The sequence below is a fragment of the Theropithecus gelada genome, chromosome 4, assembly GCF_003255815.1.
Source record: "Theropithecus gelada isolate Dixy chromosome 4, Tgel_1.0, whole genome shotgun sequence".
NCBI classification, from domain to species: Eukaryota; Metazoa; Chordata; class Mammalia; order Primates; family Cercopithecidae; genus Theropithecus; species Theropithecus gelada.
In genome coordinates this window covers 87,213,628-87,233,359 of record NC_037671.1, presented here as the reverse complement: position 1 = coordinate 87,233,359, position 19,732 = coordinate 87,213,628, and the positions used below count along the sequence as shown (strand labels likewise).

At 39.7% G+C, this 19,732-nt stretch overlaps 1 pseudogene; it reads left to right on the top strand.

Annotated features, from left to right (window-relative positions):
• Positions 1-718: 718 nt before the first annotated feature.
• On the top strand, positions 719-1,795 carry LOC112622623 (annotated as a pseudogene).
• Positions 1,796-19,732: the final 17,937 nt, after the last annotated feature.

Here is a 19,732-nt window from a genome sequence, read left to right as displayed (position 1 = left end):
AAGGATGTTCACCTGATGTATTTTATGTAATAGGCAAAGAGGATCACACTACTATAGTATTAAATGAAAAGGAGGCCAGGCACAGTGGCTCACGCCTATAATCCCAGCACTTTGGGAGCCCAATGCAGGTGGGTCACCTGAGGTCAGCAGTTCCAGACCAGCCTGGTCAACAAGGTGAAACCCTGTTTCTTCTAACAATACAAAAATTAGCCAGGCTTGGTGGTGCACGTCTGTAATTCCAGCTCCTAGGGAGGCTAAGGCAGGAGGATCACTTGAACCTGGGAGGTGGAGGCTGCAGTGAGCCAAGGTCATGCCATTGCACTCCAATCTGGGTGACAAGAGTGAAACTCTGTCAAAAAAAAAAAAAAAAAAAAAAAAAAAAAAAAAAAAGGAAGGAAGGAAGGAAGGGAGGGAAGAAGGAAAGAAGGAAGAAGGAAGGAAGGAAGGAAAGAAAGAGAAAGAAAAGAAACAAAGAAAGAAAAGAAAAAAGAAAAGGAAGGAAGGAAAGAAGGAAGGAAGGAAGGAGAGAAGGAAGGAAGGAAGGAAGGAAGGAAGAAAGGAAGGAAGAAAGAAAGGGAGCAAGTTTCTGTAGTGGTAGGGGAGATGTTGTAGAAATATATATAAACCTCCTTACACTGCTGAGACCGCCTATGCCCCGCGAGCACAGAGCCTCGCCCTCGCCGCTGCGTCGTCAGTTCACACCCGCTGCCAGCTCACCATGGATGATGCTATCACCACACTGCGCTTGTCGTTGACAACTGCTCGGGCATGCGCAAGGCCCCCCGGGCAGTCTTCCCCTCCATTGTGGAGCGCCCCAGGCACCAGGGAGTGATGGTGGGCAAGGAGACCCAGAGCAAGAGAGGCATCCTGACCCTGAAGTACCCCATGGAGCATGGCAACGTCACCAACTGGGGCGACATGGAGAAGATCTGGCACCACACCTCCAACGAGCTGCGTGTGGCTGCCAAGGAGCACCGCGTGCTGCTGACGGAGGCCCCCCGAACCCCAAGCCCAACCGGGAGAAGTTGACCCAGTTCATCATGTTTGAGACCTTCAACACCCCAGCCATGTATGTGGCATCCAGGCCGTGCTGTCCCTGTACGCCTCTGGCAGTACCACTGGCATCGTGATGGACTCCGGTGACGGGGTCACACACACTGTGTCCATCTAGGAGGGGTACACCCTCCCCACGCCATCCTGCGTCTGGACCTGGCTGGCCAGCACCTGACTCCCTGAAGAAGATCCTCATTGAGAGCAGCTACAGCTTCACCACCATGCCCAGCGGGAAATCGTGCATGACATCAAGGAGCAGCTGTGCTATGTAGCCCTGGACTTTGAGCAGGAGATGGCCATGGCGGCCTCCAGCTCCTCCCTGGAGAAGAGCTGTGAGCTGCCAGATGGCCAGGTCATCATCATTGGCAATGAGCGGTTCTGCTGCCCTGAGGCACTCTTCTAGCCTTCCTTCCTGGGCATGCAGTCCTGTGGCATCCATGACCCTAACTTCAACTCCATCATGAAGTGTGAGGTGGACATCCACAAAGACCTGTACGCCAACACAGTGCTGTCTGGCGGCACCACCATGTACCCTGGCATCACAGACAGGATGTAGAAGGAGATCACCGCCCTGGCGCCCAGCACAATGAAGATCAAGATCATTGCTCCCCGCCAGCGCAAGCACTCCGTGTGGATTGGCTGCTCCATCCTGGCCTCGATGTCCACCTTCCAGCAGGTGGGGATCAGCAAGCAGGAGTAGGACAAGTCCTGCTCCTCCATCGTCCACTGCAAATGCTCCTAGGTGGACTGTGATTTACTTGCATTACACCCTTTCTTACCAAAACCTAACTTGCGCTGAAAACAAGATGAGATTGGCATGGCTTTGTTTGTTTTTTGTTTTTGTTTGTTTGTTTGTTTTGGCTTGACTCAGGATTTAAAAACTGGAACGGTGAAGGTGACAGCGGTTGGTTGGAGCCAGCATCCCCCAAAGATCTACCATGTGGCCGAGGACTTTGATTGTACATTGTTCTTTTTGTAATCGTCATTCCAAATATCGTGAGATGCATTGTTACAGGAAGTCCCTTGCCCTCCTGAAAGCCACCCCACTTCTCTCTGAAGAGAATGACCCAGTCCTCTCCCGAGTCCACACACGGGAGGTGATAGCATCGCTTTCGTGTAAATTATGTAATGCAAAAGTTTTTTAATCTTTGCCTTAATACTTATTTTATTTTATTTTATTTTGAATGATCAGCCTTTGTGGCCCCACATTTTTGTCCCCCAGCTTGAGATGTATGAAGGCTTTTGGTCTCCCTCGGAGTGAGTGGAAGCAGCCAGGGCTTACCTGTACACTGACCTGAGACCAGCTGAATAAAAGCGCACACCAAAAAAACAAAAAACAAACAAACAAAAAACCTTACTAATGGTAATAGGCATAAAAATAAGTCTGCAGGAAGAAACTCCAAATTATTAACAATAGTTATCTTGTAGGAGGTATAGTAATCAGGTTGTTATTAGTATAATTATAAAAAATATATTTTTATAATTATACTAATAAATCCACGTCAATACAAGTTTTTTAAAAAGCAAATCAAATCCAATGTTTTTAGTATTACACAAATATTTCAAAAATATGTGACTCAGATGTAGAATCAAAAGTTTGTTTTCTTCCCCAATTTTAATACAATGCTTATATCTCTTCCCTAACAAATCTCTACTCACTTTTGGCCTGGGAATGACTTACCTCCTATTTTCCTTCTCTCATTCCCAAATCCATCAAAATTTTGCTTCTTTTTTCCATTCCTTTAGGGTGTTAAGTTAAAATGGTAATAATCTAGTCACGAAGTCAGAATTTCCTAACTAGGAGAGACCTTTACTATCATCTCATCATTTTAAAGATGAACACAAAGACTAAAGGAGAGAAGTGATTTTCCCAGAGGTGCACAGCCACGGAGCAGGGACTAGAACTCAGAACTCCCCATTCCTAGTTTGCCTCTCTTTCCATTAAATGGTAATCGGGTAAAATAATTAGGTTATAGCATAGGCTGATACTGGATGAGTACTTGATTTTATTCTTCCAGGTAACAGAATTCATTAATCCACTTCAAAAGCACACATCATCAAAAGGAATTGAAGGATAAAACTTCATGAATGTCAGTGAGGAAATATTTGGAGGTGAGGTCTTCTGCTACTGCACAAGTCACACCTCATGTGAGCTCAGCTGGTCCACCTTCAGTTCTACAAAGAAGATGGTTACCAATGTGCAGTAGCCATCACAGAAGGACCAAATGATGGCAGATGCTTTGATATGAGTGTAGAATTTCATGTCTTCTATTAGGCTTGAAATAGCTGTTATAATCACCGCAATAGGCCAAGGTTCATTGCCCCTCAATGCCCGAATGTGTACAATTCGGGAGGATTGCCATCAGGTTCTCTCTGATCATTTTTCTTTGATTTTGCTAGCCTTTCTTAATGCAATTTATCTTATTTTTTTCCCTTTTGGGTAATGTCTTTCTAAACATCCATGTTATAATCAGTGCTGGAACTCACCAATTGTGCATGACAGAAAGGAACTTAAAGAAAATTATGCATTCTCTGATCTAGCCTAGGGCACACAAATCAAAGCTTCCTCTGTACACAAGACATAGTAAAATTGAAAGGCGCTACACTTTATATGGAAATTAGCTGCTCCTAGAATGCAATATAGTTATGCATATATCAAACCAGAGACAACGAACATATGAAATATATTTCCGCACTTGGAATGCTCCCTTCCTTCTTGTTTCATGTATAGAACAATTCTCAGTGTATTATATTACATCAAAAATTAAAATATTTATTTTCTTAGCATTAACTTATGCATAGTTGGTATATTTGACAGAATTTAGAAATCTTCCTTCTTTAAATAATATTTCATGAAGACTTCAAAAATAATCAGGACCTGAAGCACTAATTTGAAAACACTGTCATCTAAATGCCTTTTGCTGATGTAATCAAGAAAGAAATGAAAAAAGAGTATATTTTTCCTCCAGAGTAGACATATGCAAATGAAGATCTTACTTTATTTTTCTCTTGATTGCTTTTTCTTTTTAAACTACAAAAGAAAAAATCTAAAATAAGGTAATGTGTATTTAAAGAAAAATTTAAAGGAAGGAAATTATTTTGTGCAAAAGAGCTGTCCTGATTATAGATCAATCTCCCCCTAGGGTCTGGCACTCAACAGCTGCCAGAGGTCAACTCTTTATGTGGAAAAAAAGAGGAAAGAGAGATACCAGTCTTTGGGATTTGGTTACTGCCATGCAGATCGTTACAGATCACAAAATTTGCTGGTGATCAAAATTCTGGGTTTAAACGGGATGAAAACCTGACTTTTAATTCTTTTTATATTCCTCTGTGGTTTCTGCTTGCAAAAAACAAGCTACTCTGACTAGTTTAAGTAAAAAGGGGAATTTATTAAAGCATATCATGTGCCTTATAGAAAAATCTTGGAGAGTCAGAGTAAAACTCAGAGGCCGTGTAGCTGTGGCTAGACACTGAGGTGCAGCTCCCACCACCATGCCAGGCCTCCTGCTCCTCTGCTGGGTCTGGTTAAATCTAATATGGCACACCTCTCAACCCAGCTGCTTAGCACTGACAACCATTCTGATTAGCTGCTACCCCATCACACTGATTGTTTAATTTTTTTAGTATCACTCATGTCTATAGACAAAATGTCCAAAAAATATAATTAATCCATTATATTAAAAATTACGTACATATATATGTTTGCACGTGCCTGGAAAATATGGTGTCTCTGGGGATTGAGATTAGGGTGAGGTAGATGTGAAAGAGAGGACTTAATTTTGACTTTATATATTTCTGCATTGCTTAAATTTACAATAAGCACAGATTCCTTCTACAACAAGCAGCCTAAAATAGAGAAGTAAGTTATTTAGCTCTTTAACATCAAGTTATTTTTATGTTCATGGACTATAGTTTATGAGCTATAATTATTGACTATTAGAATTGGAAGAGGCTTAGACCTGAAGTGCAACTTTCCTAGCCAAAACCCATAAAGGACAGTCTACATTGACTGTCTTCAATGCTTCATCTCCCAGTTACGCTTAAAATAATTTTGATGTCATTTTTATGTTAAAAAGCATCTTTATTTCATTTAATTTAATCTCACTATATTCTATTTACTGTCAGTTGTTTTTCTCCCTTGTGTTGTCATAGGAAAACCAGTGGGCTGGGCTTTGCCCTTTGGGGAGGGATAAACCAGCTTCATCCTGGGCACTAGCCAGAGTGGCATCCCATTTACTCTTGACTCCCTGGACTGACTCCTGCTATTACCACAGCACAAAAACTTTATTGGGAAAGGTCACCATGGTCTTGCAATTGGAAGTTCCATGGAACCTTTCTGTTTCTCAACTTAGTTGATGGTTTAGCAGTAAATAATCAAATTGGCCGCTCCTTTCGTCTTTTTTGGTCTCCATAATGGCATTCCTTCCTAGAGCTTCTCCCTCTCCAGCTGTTCCCTTTCAGTCCCTTTTGTTGGTTCCTCTCTTCAGCTGGTTCTTCTTCAGTCTCTTCTGTGGCTCCTCTTTACACAAGTCTTACACTCTCCCCTCCTCTCCACATTTATAACCATGATCTCACTCATTCACATCTTCAACAATCTTCTCTCATCTTTTGATCCCTGAATCTGTATCTCTAGTGCCGACCTCCACCCCCACCCCCACTGCTGGGTTATTCACACTTCTTTGGATGGTTATAGCAATGTCCTGACAGGTGTCTCTGACTCTGGTCATGTTCCTGGTACGTTAAAAAATATATATATTGGTTCCTTTGAGTGCACGAACAAGAGAACTATTCAAAAGCTACAAAATGGTTGGACCTCAAGAAAATGGGAGCTAGAGGGTGGCTCTGCCTTTAAAAAGGTTCTGCAGACCAGAAGCAAGAATTTGCAAATTTGCAGATCTTCATCCTGATATCTTATCATAAATGTGACTTAGCCACACCCCTTTCTAACTCATTAGAAATGCAAACTTTTGCCTTGTTTCTTAGTTTTTAAAGAGAGAATATGACTCTGTAAACTCACATTTTACTTTTCCTTCCTGACCACAAGTATATGGAATTGCATTCATTCTACTCAGACACACTATAATTCGTTTAAACAAGGCCACATTAATTATTTGTTTTTTTCTCTCTCTTATCCTGACTATTTCCCACTTCCATTTCCATCAAAAGCATTGACTGTCATATGTGTGATATATATCCTTGGCTAGTATGTGTTTTTGAAAAATATATAGTGTTGCTTTGTGTAGGTCTCCATTTAAAATCTATATAAATGATGCTATATTATAGCTCTATTTTTTTTTACTCAACACTGTTTTCACACTTCATGTTTCTCTGTACACATCTAGTTCTGCTCGCTACAGGTTATTTTGGTGTATGCATCCATCATATTTTACTTATCCTTTCTCATAGTGGTAGATGTCTGTGTGGCCTCCAATTCCCTGTTCTCAAAACAATACCACAACAAGCAACCTTGTATGTGTCCATTTATGGACTTGTTAAGGGAGAATGTCACAATTAGTCGCATTCATCTTCTGCTTTACATATACAGAAACAAGATTGGATTGCTGGATATATGCATAATTAATTGTACTAAATATAGCCAACTTAATCTCCAGAACGGCTTACCAATTTACATTTCTACCCATAGTGCCTGAGGGTTCCCATTTCTCTAGAACCTTATCAATACTCATGATACTGCTCTCTGAGTTTTGCCCAAGTGTGGACTCTCAATATAGCTCATCTTTTTAAGTCACTTCATCCAGAGCTAAGATTTGCCATGCTTGCATTAGGTACCTGTACCTGACCCAATCATGTGTAGTGAAGGGTGGTGTCACATGGTAGACAATATAGCGCATTTGCGTTCAGCAGGGGCAGTGGGTGGGGCAGCTTCTCCTAGAAGGGTTTGCGGATAAGTTAAGACAATGCCCCCTTTTAATCGTCCCTTTCAGCATCCTCCATATTTTTTGCAAGAGTGATCATATAAATCTGCTCTGCTTGACCATATTGAAAGGTCGTGCCCACAGACTAGAGGTTACACTCTTAGATTAAAGGCCATGCCTCTAGTCTATGCCCATAGACTGAAGGTTATGGCTATAGATTGAAGCTTATGCCATAGACTCAAGGTCATGCCTATATACTAAAGGTCATACCTGTGCCAAACTCCTTAGTATACTCCACCATCTGGCTCCTAACTTCTGTGTCTCCACTGAACCCTGTGGTTTTCCTATCAGGCCAGACTGTTCTATACCCCTGTGTTTTTCCTCTTAGTAATTCTTGTTCTTGGAAATTCCTTTGGCATCCTCCAACTCACTGTTCTTCTGAGTTCTTCTTGACAAATCCTCTTTTTTTTTTAAAGTCCTGACTTTAGATGCACAAACCCTAGAAATTACTTTCTGCCCACTCCAACCAATATGCCTCCTTTGCTTGTCCTGGGTCTCTTCAACTTTCTCATGACAACATCTACCCTTTCCTGCACTTGTTTATGCTTCTGTCCCTTCCTTCTTGACTGCATGCTCTGTGAAGGCAAGGACAGTGTCTTATTTAGCTTTTTATTTCCAGAGCCTAGCACAGTGCCTCAGTCTACTAAGTGCTTAACAAATGTTTTCAAATGAATAAATAAGCCACTTATTTTATTTTATAGAGTAATACATTAGAATCTGGGGAGGTTATATGACTTTCCCAATGGCATACAGATGGTTAGTAATGAGTTGGAAACAAACCCAGGTCTCTTGATTTCTACTTCTTTCTACATAGCAGGGAATGCTATGGAGAATTCCCTGCATTTATGCTAACTAATTGCTTCCATTCTGCAGGGTAAGAAGCTGAAAAATTGAGAAAGTCTCTTTCCTAATGCCAGGAAACGTTGGAGCATATAGTGCTATCCGAACTTTCCTTTGGATTTCCTCTTTCCTACTAAAACATGTTGGGCTATATAGAAGCAGAACTGCAAGTATCAGTTTGGATTATAAATTATAGAAAGAAATTGACCAGGGATCCTCAAATTAAGAGTAGATATTCCTTAAATCAAATATTTTCTAAAAGCTGACATCAATGATGAAAATTTTTCTCTTTTATTTTACCCTTTTTCCTACTGTGTCTTGATAATTTATCTGAGCTCTAGGAATCAAAGTCATCATTTCTGTCAAGAAACTTTGCAGAGGAGTTTACAGTACGGCATGGACTATTATAAAAGTATGTCCCTTTCAGTTTTCAAAGGGCCTTGAAGTGTTCTGCAGAAATTCTCCACCCACTTCAGTTCTCTCCTTGACCTTGAGAGAGTACCATAGACCTCCTGTGAGAGCCGAGGAAGACAGAAATCACTTCTTTATTTTTCCGTCCGTTCCAAGTTATTCAGCTGGAGCTGGCAATGAGTGTGGCCCTTAACTCCAGGCATTTTTCCTGCCACTTTAGAAATAGGACAGATAGGTGTCAGAAAGAGTGTGGGAGTGCAGAAGCTTCAGCAACAAGACAAAGGGACTGCTTTGTTGCTTGTCGCTAATGCCTTCTCAATTTGCACAGGTCTGCAGAAGGGTCGTAGCTCTCCACAGTCCTGAGAATGGAATTTATTATCTCTCTGATGAGAACCAGGGACAGGAATAACAATGATTCATGAAAATTGAGGGAACTCAGATGCAGAGAGGCTATCTATCCAATCATGCAAATCCTGCAATAGAATTGGGGACTTCTAATTCTCCAAGGAGACTGGGCACACTCAGGGTGGCATGGCCAGAGACCACTTCTGATTCTCAGCTTGTTGTTTCCTGTCACTAGGAAAACAATTTCCCATTGATCAAGAGTGACACACGGGCTGGTAGCACTAACATTTATAACCGTCAGAGAATTGTACTGTTTGTTCACATCAGAGGCAAACTAGAATGCCATTATTCACGTGTATCGTTTAAATACATAGGAAAGCTCTTTCTGGTAATGTCCGCGGAGAGTCTGGTAAGAAGGGCCAAAGGCAGAGGAAGTAGGAGGTGGTGGTGGCAGTGGGACATGTGCTCATAGTTTTGTTTTTAACCTTTAATAAAATGATTCCCAAAGCAAAACATCAGTAAACCACTCCGTTAAAAGCAACACATTTCCAGAACAAATTAATGTGCTACCTCATCACGAAAGAATGATCAAAACTATTAAAAGTCTAAAAGATAGACTCTGGAACCCAAAACTCTAGGCAAATATTAATGTATAATTAAATATGTGTTATGTAATAAATTATATAATATGTAATTTGTTTATATCACTTAATATATATTAATTAACTAGTTAATTAGCACTATAGATATCATACATAAAGAAGAATCTTGCCCTTTGCCCTAAATGTAGTATATATAGTTTAAGATATTTGGTAAGGTTTGTTTGTGGAGAAGAACTATTTGTAGATTCATAGACTAATTTAAGTGGGCCAGTTAGCTCTATCCTAACAAAACATTAATAACTATTCAAAACTAATAAAAATATTTCCTCAATTTTATAAAAATCAGTTTTGACCATGGAAATATGTGATAACCATACACACATAAACATTATCTTTAAACATAACAATAAACATAATCTTTAAATTAAGTTACAATCTCTTTTGTGTTTGGCAGGATTTGGTGATTTATAAAGGCAGAGAAAAATGGAAAAAGCAGTTTCTACTTAACCAATATTTTAGTTGTTCTGTTTAGTTACAGGCTGAACCAATAAATCTAATGTAGACATTTTATTTTTGTCTGAACATGGGCAGTTTCCGTTTAAGTGGAATCTTTATTTACAAAGAAATGTTCAGAAAACTTTTATTAAAAGTTGGTTATTTCAACTTTCATTTACGTCCTTAATTCCTAGATTACATAAAAGTTGAAAATACATATTAGGCTCTTCATTTTGGAACCATCTGAGGATTGCAAAGTGTCTACTTTGGGTTGAAATGCATTTCAAAAGAGGGAGTTCATTTTTTTCTCAGGTGAGAAAAAGGAGGCCTTGATGAGATTCTCCATGTAAATCTCCAATTTCTTAATCATAGATTAATTACGGAATAAGGCAGATTTTGAAAATGTATTTTATGCAGTTCAGTCCAGTACATTCTGGGCAGTACTTCACCGAAATCACCTCTAAATCCTAAGTCCTTTTCAATCCTTAAAATTTGCCAAAGAAGGAAACGTTTTCAGTTCGGTCGGTAATTCATCCTAAAAGATGAGATCTTCTCTGTGACGTGGTAAATCTTCCAGTGTACAAATGCTGCCATGCCAGCTCCCAGAGCCAGCCCCTGGGAGCACTCCAGGCCCTTGTAGACTCTGCTATATCTGCCAGGATCATGACATCCTCAGTAGCTAGAGTGATCATGTTTCAGTTCTGGGGTCTCCTTCCTGAGAATTAAAGAAGCAGCTCCTTAGCCTCCATTTTCTCCATGAGCCATTTAGAATCTTTCAGTTTGGAGTCTGCCAGAATGTTCTACTTTTTATTTCTCCTCCTTCTTGGATGATGACTGTGGGCCCCAGGTGCCAAGCTGTGGAACATAATTGTCTACTGATGGTGACATCTGGTTCGTTGGCAAGCTTCTTCCTGAGTTGTTGTTGTTGTTTTTTTTTTTTTCCCAGTGAATAAATGATAGCTTAGAGCTGGGTTATAATAGAGCTTTGTCTCCTAACATGTTTGGGCCAGGTTTATTTCAAATTCATTAGCTTATGCTAAGAGTAAACTACGAACCAATGATAACCCTGGCTGCAAGTTACTCTTCAGAAAATCTTGTATCTTTAACTAGCTTGGAATATATTCTGCAGCTGATTTTTAAAAAAACGTTTTTCTGTTTCCAGAGATGGAAAAGGAAGGAAGATTTTTTACTCTTTACAAGTGAAAGATCAACATTTACAATTGTTAAGTGCTAATCCAAAGTAGAAAGAGGGTGCTTTTGTGAAATTTTCCCCAGAGAAAAAATTTACAAAAGACTTCTGAATTTATATAATATGGGCACAATCCAGGCATTCTTTGTACAATCTAGCCATTTTTGTACTTATTAAGATACTGTATTCACTATCCATATCATACTTTTAGTATTTCAGGGTTGTCTATGTCTAATCATCATTATCTGTGTCTTGGTCAAATTGACCAAAAACTGAAGAAAAATCATGGGTGCTTGCAAAAGACAAAATAGTAATCAAAGTTACTATTTAAAAACAAAATTCAAATATTCCTTTTAAAGAAGGGAAAATCAAAGTGCCAACTACTTCAGTAGTAGAAATATTAATCCCAATCTTCCTGGTACTATAATACACAACGCATCCCTTTTTTAGTTTACATAAAGGTCATTTATTAATAGAGAACAATAATTTGAGGAGTCCTGTTCACAGATGGTGACCAGGGTGACCCCCCTTGCTGCAAGTGCTGACAGAGGGGTTGGGGGTGACATCCTCAATTTGCCCGACCTTCATACCCAAGCAGGCAGGGACTCTGAGGGCTGTCTGGGCCCCAGGTCCAGGAGTTTCTGTCCTATTTCTTCCTGCGCCCTGGAGTTTGATCTGTAGGGCAGTGATGCCCAGCTTGTTGCATATCCTGGGCAGCCAACATCCTGGGCCACATCCTGGGCAGCCAACATGGTGGCTCATGGCAAGGATTCATCTTGGTCAGCCTTCACCTTCATCCCACCCGTCATGCTGCAGATGGTTTTCTTGCCAACGAGATTGGTAACACGGACAAAGGTGTCACTGAAAGATGAAAAAATGTGAAAGGATGTAAAGAGGGCATTACATGCGTCTTTTAAAGAAGCGAAACTATATGCTACAAAGCTCAAAACTAATAGATTGCCACATTTCTATTTTCCAGAATGCCATGTTTGCTATTCTTTTATTAAAAAATGGATAAACATTACATGGAAAACTAGATAATATTACTTTGTGGTATTATTTGTCTACAAACAATTCTTAAGGAGAGAAAGTAAGCTAATTTTAAAAATGTGCAATGCCACAAAGCTTACTACTTGCATCTCTAAGGTTATATTTGCCTAAACTCAATTCCTAGTAAATATCAATTATGCTGGTTCTGTAAAGTCTAGAAAGCAAACACAACAACTAGAAAGGTCAATAATAAATTTTATCACTTTTTAGAGCTTTTAGGCTAAACTGTGAAGGGCTAAGAAGAAGATTTAGTATACAAACTAACCAGACTTAAATAGGCGTATAGTTGTAAGTGGAATCCATCTCCAAAGAGGTAAGCAGATAGTCATAGGAAATAGTCTAGAGCAGAAGAAAATAGTAGATAAAATGTTCAATATTCAAAATGTTGCAATATTCAAGGGAGGAAATAACTACAGAAGAATATCTTGAGGAGGAAGAAAGGAACTTTAGAAATGCTACAGGAAAAGAATAGTAAATGTGGCAATTATCCAGTCACAGAATGGAAGAAAGAGAGATTTAAAGGGATTGTAAAAGACTTTTCAAAAAAGTTAAAGAAAGGCCAGGTGCGGGGGCTCGTGCCTGTAATCCCAGCACTTTGGGAGGCCAAGGCAGGAGGATCACGAGGTCAAGAGATGGAGACCATCCTGGCCAACATGGTGAAACACTGTCTCTACTAAAAATACAAAAATTAGCTGGGCATGGTTGTGTGTGCCTGTAGTCCCAGCTACTTGGGAGGCTGAAGAAGGAGAATCACTTGAACCCGGGAGGTGGAGGCTGCAGTGAGCTGAGATCGCACCACTGCACTCCAGCCTGGTGACAGAGCAAGACTCCGTCTCAAAAAAAAAAAAAAAGATTAAAGAAAAAAAGACAGCAAACCTTCAGAATGATGAATATGACTCAGGATTCTGGAATAATATCCTTGAGACAGCCCTCAGCTCTTTCCAGGAACCTCTGAACAATCCAAGAGCCGAGTCTTCACATGGTCCTTTCACCTCCTCACCTTTGATTTCCTTGCTTCTCCTTTAGCTTCCATCATCTCCTGAGACAGTTCTGCAGAGGCCACCTGGGTCTCCTTCCCAGTGGCATTTTCTCACTCACTTCCCTGTCAGCCGGCTGCCTAGCAACTCCTGGGCAGCTTGTCTCCCTCTGGCTTCCACGCCCCTCGGCTCTGCTGCTTCTCCTCCCGCCTCTCAGATTGCTCCTTCCCTGGCCCTCCTCCCTCCTTCTGCCCTGCAGCATCAGTGTCACTACTGCTCTTGTTTCTGCGCTCTTTCCCACGGCCATCTTCTGCAATTTCAGGATAGCAGACACCTCAGTAAAGATAGGCCTCACCGCATCATTGCCTCACTCTGCCTCCTTCCCTGAGCTCCGCTTTCACATTTAAAGTCCACTGCCAGATTTTCACCTCGATGTCCCACTAGTACGCCAAGCTTAAGGGTCTGAAAAATAATTATCTCTCCATCGTAAAAGCTGCTTCTCATCCTATGTTTCCTAACCTAACACTTTCCTAACACTTTTCCCTATCGTGGTCAATGAAGCTCAAAAAGATTGATTATCTTAGATTGTTCCCTTTTTTTTAGGCCCTAGAGTCTATTATCAAGCTAATTCTGCTTTTGCAATATCTCTTTCCTTCATTGGCTATCGTTGTCACCACTTTGTCGCGGCTTCTGTAACAATAACTTCCTTATTGTTTTTTCTGCCTCCAATATCTCTTGTAGTATGAACTGACAGTTTGATATGAACAAATACTTACTGAATTAATAAGTAATGTCAACATTCATTCCATCAAAAACTATTTATCAAATGTCTGCTATGTGCTAGACAACAGTCAATGAAGATGAAGGGAGGATAATAAAAAGTCCTCACATTTAAAAAAGGAATATCAAGTATTTATTTAAAGAGGAACTCTGAATTTCTAATGTGGTAGTCTCATAGATAAAAAGATTGAGAAATACAGTTTTATTTGCAGAAATATAAATGTAATGAAAAAGAGCTTGTTGATGGTAATATTAAATAATGTTAAATAATGGAATAGATTATTATAATTGCTTATAGATTTTCCTTTCTTGAACATTTTTTAAAAAGCAATTGATTACTCATGAAATAAACACTAGATTCAGGACTAAAACAAAACCATGCTAATAATACTCAGTGTCCCTACTGATCCATTTACTCTAGTCTGTTTTGTTTCAATTGGTTTCCACACTGGGATCCATGTCTGTGGGCGACCTCTTAGTACATTTGCTGAAGGCAAATGTTTCTATTTTCTTTTGTCTATTGGTAACTGTAGAAGGATGTGGATATTGCTCAAAGGGAAGTAAATGACTTTAAGACTCTGTTTAAAAACCCAAAGGTCTTGGTTTAAATGCTGTTTTGAATAGTTCATTATCAAAAACATACTTCTGCTTTCAGAAAATGCCCAAGCTCTGCATCAAAGGCATGCTGCTGATTGCTAAGGGAAGGAGGTGGTGCAAGAGTGAGCCAAGTGCTGATTATAAGGAAAGGGGAAGGCTTCCAGTTAGTTAATGAAGCAACCTGTTAACAGTCTTCTGGTTGGAAAAAGTCATCAAGGACTTTCCTTTAGTGAAGCAGCACTATTTGATTTCTCTCGCTCTGTAATGATCAGAAGGTTTGTACAATACAGTGGGATGTTGTGGAAAGAGCCTCATGGCATTTGCCATCAGGCCTGGGATGACTTCCCGTTCTATTCGCTTAATCCTATATTATCCCAAGTAAGCCAAATTCATTGAGCCTCAGTTTCTTCACTTACAAAATGGGAAAAAACAATAGTCACTCAGTTCTCACTGTTGTTGTGAAGACTTCAAATATGTCAAAGGGCTCCATGAACTAAAATACTGTAAATTATCTCAGCAAATATTAACTCATATTAATTAGAAGGAAAATGCTGAGAACCAAAAGTTAGCAATTTTGGTTAAACTTATGTCTAAAAACAAATTTGACAGACAAAATGTGTAAGGAATAACAAGAAGATTTGTAATCATATTTAAGTGTTTATTTAATTCCACCGTGAATGGGAATGATTTTTAAAAATAAATTCTGATCTACACCTGTGCTGTGCTCTGAAATCCACTCATAAATTAGTTTTTAAAATGCACAGCATGTTTTTCCCATAGAAACAATGCTATAAATGGTGGTTAAGTTCCCCAGCACACCCTGTTAAGGCTGCTTTACCCAAAAGTAACTGAAATGCCAAGTTTTTGCAGGTTAGTCTGGGACCCTAACCACTCCATACAGTGTCTCGATGCAGAGGTGTGGGGACCATTTGTGCTTCTACTGTTGTTCCTTGGAACATCAGAAGAAGGAATTGTGGAGACTCAGACAGTGGCTGTGTTGTCTCCACGTCCCCAGGGCATGCTCAAAAGGAGCTATCCATGTTTGGGAATATCTGCCCACCTGCCTACCCCTCACCTAGCATACATCAGCACTAAGAATTCACATGTCCTGTCTATTCAGTCTATATTTCCTGCTTGGGTTTTGGTGAATCCTTGAAAAAGGTAAGCCTTGTAGTGGAATCGCATTCATTCCTGCTGCTCCTATAGCAACTATCTTTTTCCATAAGGAGATATGACCGTTTAAGAATGTTTCACTCTGCCATAGCTCCAAGAAACTTCAGATCATGTGGGGAAGGGCAAGAGGAAGTAATTAAAGGACTTGGATGGATATCTCCTTCCTCTCAAAAACTTTTTCCCCTGGCACAGACCAAACAGACACATGAGTTAGTATTTTCAGTGGGAAGTTTGTAAATTAGAAGTCCCCGTGTAATGTTCCTTCCCTGCAAATTATTGCGTTATTTTAATATAGGGAATATTTTTCCTTTTTATAAGAACAAGTGAAAAGCACACTTGTTAATCTCAGCTAATTCTGGCTCAATTATAAGGCACCATTTTGGTGGCTGTAGTAGTATAAAACGAAAAGAAAAATATCTTAAAAGATACAGTTCCATGATGAGGCAAACGAGCTTGTCTTACAAGACTAATATATATGAGTCTCATAGTTTCAAGTCAACAGATGTAGAAGAGAAGAAACTGTGAAAAATCTGTATCATTAGAAATAGCTGGGCCAATATTTTCAGCATGAATGATGTGATAGTGATAGCTGAATGATAGAAGCTTCCAATCTCCCATTGCTAGAGTGGTTACAGGGCTGCCTTCTGTGGTTGTGCAGTTAGTGCACTGAACAAAGCGAACTCATCTAAGTGCTAGTGATGCTCAAATCCTGTCAAGCACCCTAGTGCAGGGCTGAGCTGGGACAATGAGACCTCTTGATATTTACACTGAGGTGCTGTATGTGCTAGCTACTATCCTGCTTAGCTAAAGCCAAACACTGTATTTATCCGCCTGCCTGCAAGGAGGAAAACAGTTGCAGCCAGGGGATGTACTAAGGGAATTAGTAAAACCATTAATCTCTGTTTATTCTACATTCAAGTTGATACTTTAAATTTTTATTAGGGAAGGAGGAGGGAAGTTAACATTTTTGAGTACCTGGGATGTGGCAGGCACTGTGCTACTCCATCGAAGGCTGCTGAATTGCTTTAACCAAAGTGGGCAAAGGCAGTGGAAAGAAATACAATCAACTGATAATTACATTTTAAATGCCTAAATTGGCATATTACTTTCATAGCATTAGAATAGACTTTACCTTATTTATCACAATAGCTCTGTGAAAGAATTGATATTATCTACATTTGACATATGAGGTATAGAGAGGTAAGCAACTAATAAACATTTACTAGTGGAATTACTAATAGATTTGACCCAAGATTCCAGATCCTGAATCCTGAGCTCTTTCCAACATGCCATTAAAAAGTACATTTAAGTAAATTGGAATCTACAGGCTGAATCCTAGAGTGGAAAGTAATGTGTAAGGTTTGGGGTTGGTGGGAGAGAGGCTGCAACTGGAAAAACATTAGTCTTAAAAAATTTCTTTAAGTTAACGTAAACAAAGATGAACTATAGCTTGGACTTAAAAACAATTTGAGTAAAATGGTCGGAAATGTTCTTAAATTCTAGGGAGAGAAAAAAGCTCTCTCAAAACTTTTTGTATATCAGGTGCCTCAAAAAAAGTCTTCTGAAGGCAAGGTGGAAAAAGCTGTAAAATGACCCAGATTCAGTCTCAAGGGGAAAAGAAGGGTCAGACATTAAAAGCAATATGTACATTTAACAATTTAGACTAGATTTCCATATACAATAACAATATTGTTATTCCATAACAATATTTTTTATTATACTTTAAGTTCTAGGGTATATGTGCACAACGTGCAGGTTTGTTACATATGTATACATGTGCCATGTTGGTGTACTGCGTCCATTAACTTGTCATTTATGTTAGGTATTTCTCCTAGTGCTATCCCTCCCCTCTACCCCCACCCCATGACAGGCCCCGGTGTGTGATGTTCCCCACCCTGTGTCCAAGTGTCCTCATTGTTCAATTCCCACCTATGAGTGAGAACATGCATTCTTTGGTTTTCTCTCCTTGTGATAGTTTGCTCGGAATGATCGTTTCCAGCTTCATCCACGTCCCTTCAAAGCACATGAACTTGTCCTTTTTCATGGCTGCATAGTATTCCATGGTGGATATGTGCCACATTTTCTTAATCCAGTCTATCATTGATGGACATTTCGGTTAGTTCCAAGTCTTTGCTATTGTGAATAGTGCCACAATAAACATATGTGTGCATGTGTCTTTATAGCAGCATGATTTGTAATGCTTTGGGTATATACCCAATAAAGGGATGGCTGGGTCAAATGGTATTTCTAGTTCTAGATCCTTGAGGAATTGCTACACTGTCTTCCGCAATGGTTGAACTAGCTTACAGTCCCACCAACAGTGTAAAGTGTTTCTATTTCTCCACATCCTCTCCAGCACCTGTTGTTTCCTGACTTTTTAATGATTGCCACTCTAACTGGTGTGAGACGGTATCTCATTGTGGTTTTGATTTGCATTTCTCTGATGGCCAGTGATGAGGAGCATGTTTCCATGTGTCTCTTGGCTGCATAAATGTCTTCTTTTGAGAAGCATTTGTTCATATCCTTCACCCACTTTTTGATAGGGTCGTTTGATTTTTTTTTTTTTGTAAATTTGTTTAAGTTCTTTGTAGATTCTGGATACTAGCCCTTTGCCAGATGGGTAGATTGCAAAAATTTTCTCCCATTCTGTAGGTTGCTTGTTCATTCTGATGGTAGTTTCTTTTGCTGTGCAGAAGCTCTTTAGTTTAACTAGATCCCGTTTGTCTATTTTGGCTTTTGTTGCCATTGCTTTTGGTGTTTTAGTCATGAAGTCCTTGCCCATGCTTATGTCCTGAATGGCATTGCCTAGATTTTCTTCTAGGGTTTTTATGGTTTTAGGTCTAACATTTAAGTCTTTAATCCATCTTGAATTAATTTTTGTATAAGGTATAAGGAAGGGATCCAGTTCCAGCTTTCTACATATGGCTAGCCAGTTTTCCCAGCACTATTTATTAGATAGGGAATCCTTTCCCCATTGCTTGATTTTGTCAGGTTTGTCAAAGATCAGATGGTTGTAGATGTGTGGTGTTATTTCTGAGGCCTCTGCTCTCTTCTGTCGGTCTATATCTCTGTTTTGGTACCAGCACCACACTGTTTTGTTGACTGTAGGCTTGTAGTATAGTTTGAAGTCAGGTAGCATGATGCCTCCAGCTTTGTTCTTTTTGCTTAGGATTGTCTTGGCAATGCAGGCTCTTTTTTGGTTCCATATGAACTTTAAAGTAGTTTTTTCCAATTCTGTGAAGAAAGTCATTGGTAGCTTGGTGGGGATGGCACTGAATCTATAAATTACCTTGGGCAGTATGGCCATTTTCACGATATTGATTCTTCCTACCCATGATCATGGAATGTTCTTCCATTTGTTTGTGTCCTCTTTTATTTGGTTGAGCAGTGGTTTTTAGTTCTCCTTGAAGAGGTCCGTCACATCACATGTAAGCTAGATTCCTAGGTACTTTATTTTCTTCGAAGCAATTATGAATGGGAGTTCACTCATGATTTGGCTCTCTGTTTGTCTGCTAATGGTGTATAGGAATGCTTGTGGGTTTTGCACATTGATTTTGTATCCTGAGATTTTGCTGAAGTTGTTTATCAGCTTGAGGAGATTTTGGGCTGAGACGATGGGGTTTTCTAAATATACAATCATGTCATCTGCAAACAGGGACAATTTGACTTCCTCTTTTCCTAATTGAATACCCTTTGTTTCTTTCTCCTGCCTGATTGCCTTGGCCAGAACTTCCAACAGAATGTTGAATAGGAGTGGTGAGAGAGGGCATCCCTGTCTTGTGCCAGTTACCAGTTTTCAAAGGGAATGCTTCCAGTTTTTGCCCATTCAGTATGATATTGGCTGTGGGTCTGTCATAAATAGCTCTTATTATTTTGAGATACGTCCCATCAATATCTAGTTTATTGAGAGTTTTTAGCATGAAGGACTGTTGAATTTTGTCAAAGGCCTTTTCTGCATCTATTGAGATAATCATGTGGTTTTTGTCTTTGGTTCTGTTTATATGATGGATTACATTTATTGATTTGCATATGTTGAACCAAACTTGCATCCCAGGGGTGAAGCCGACTTGATCGTGGTGGATAAGCTTTTTGATGTGCTGCTGGATTCAGTTTGCCAGCATTTTATTGAGGATTTTTGCATTGATGTTCATCAGGATATTGGTCTAAAATTCTCTTGTTTTGTTGTGTCTCTAATAGGCTTTGGTATCAGGAAGATGTTGGCCTTATAAAATGAGTTAGGGAGGATTCCCTCTTTTTCTGTTGATTGGAATAGTTTCAGAAGGA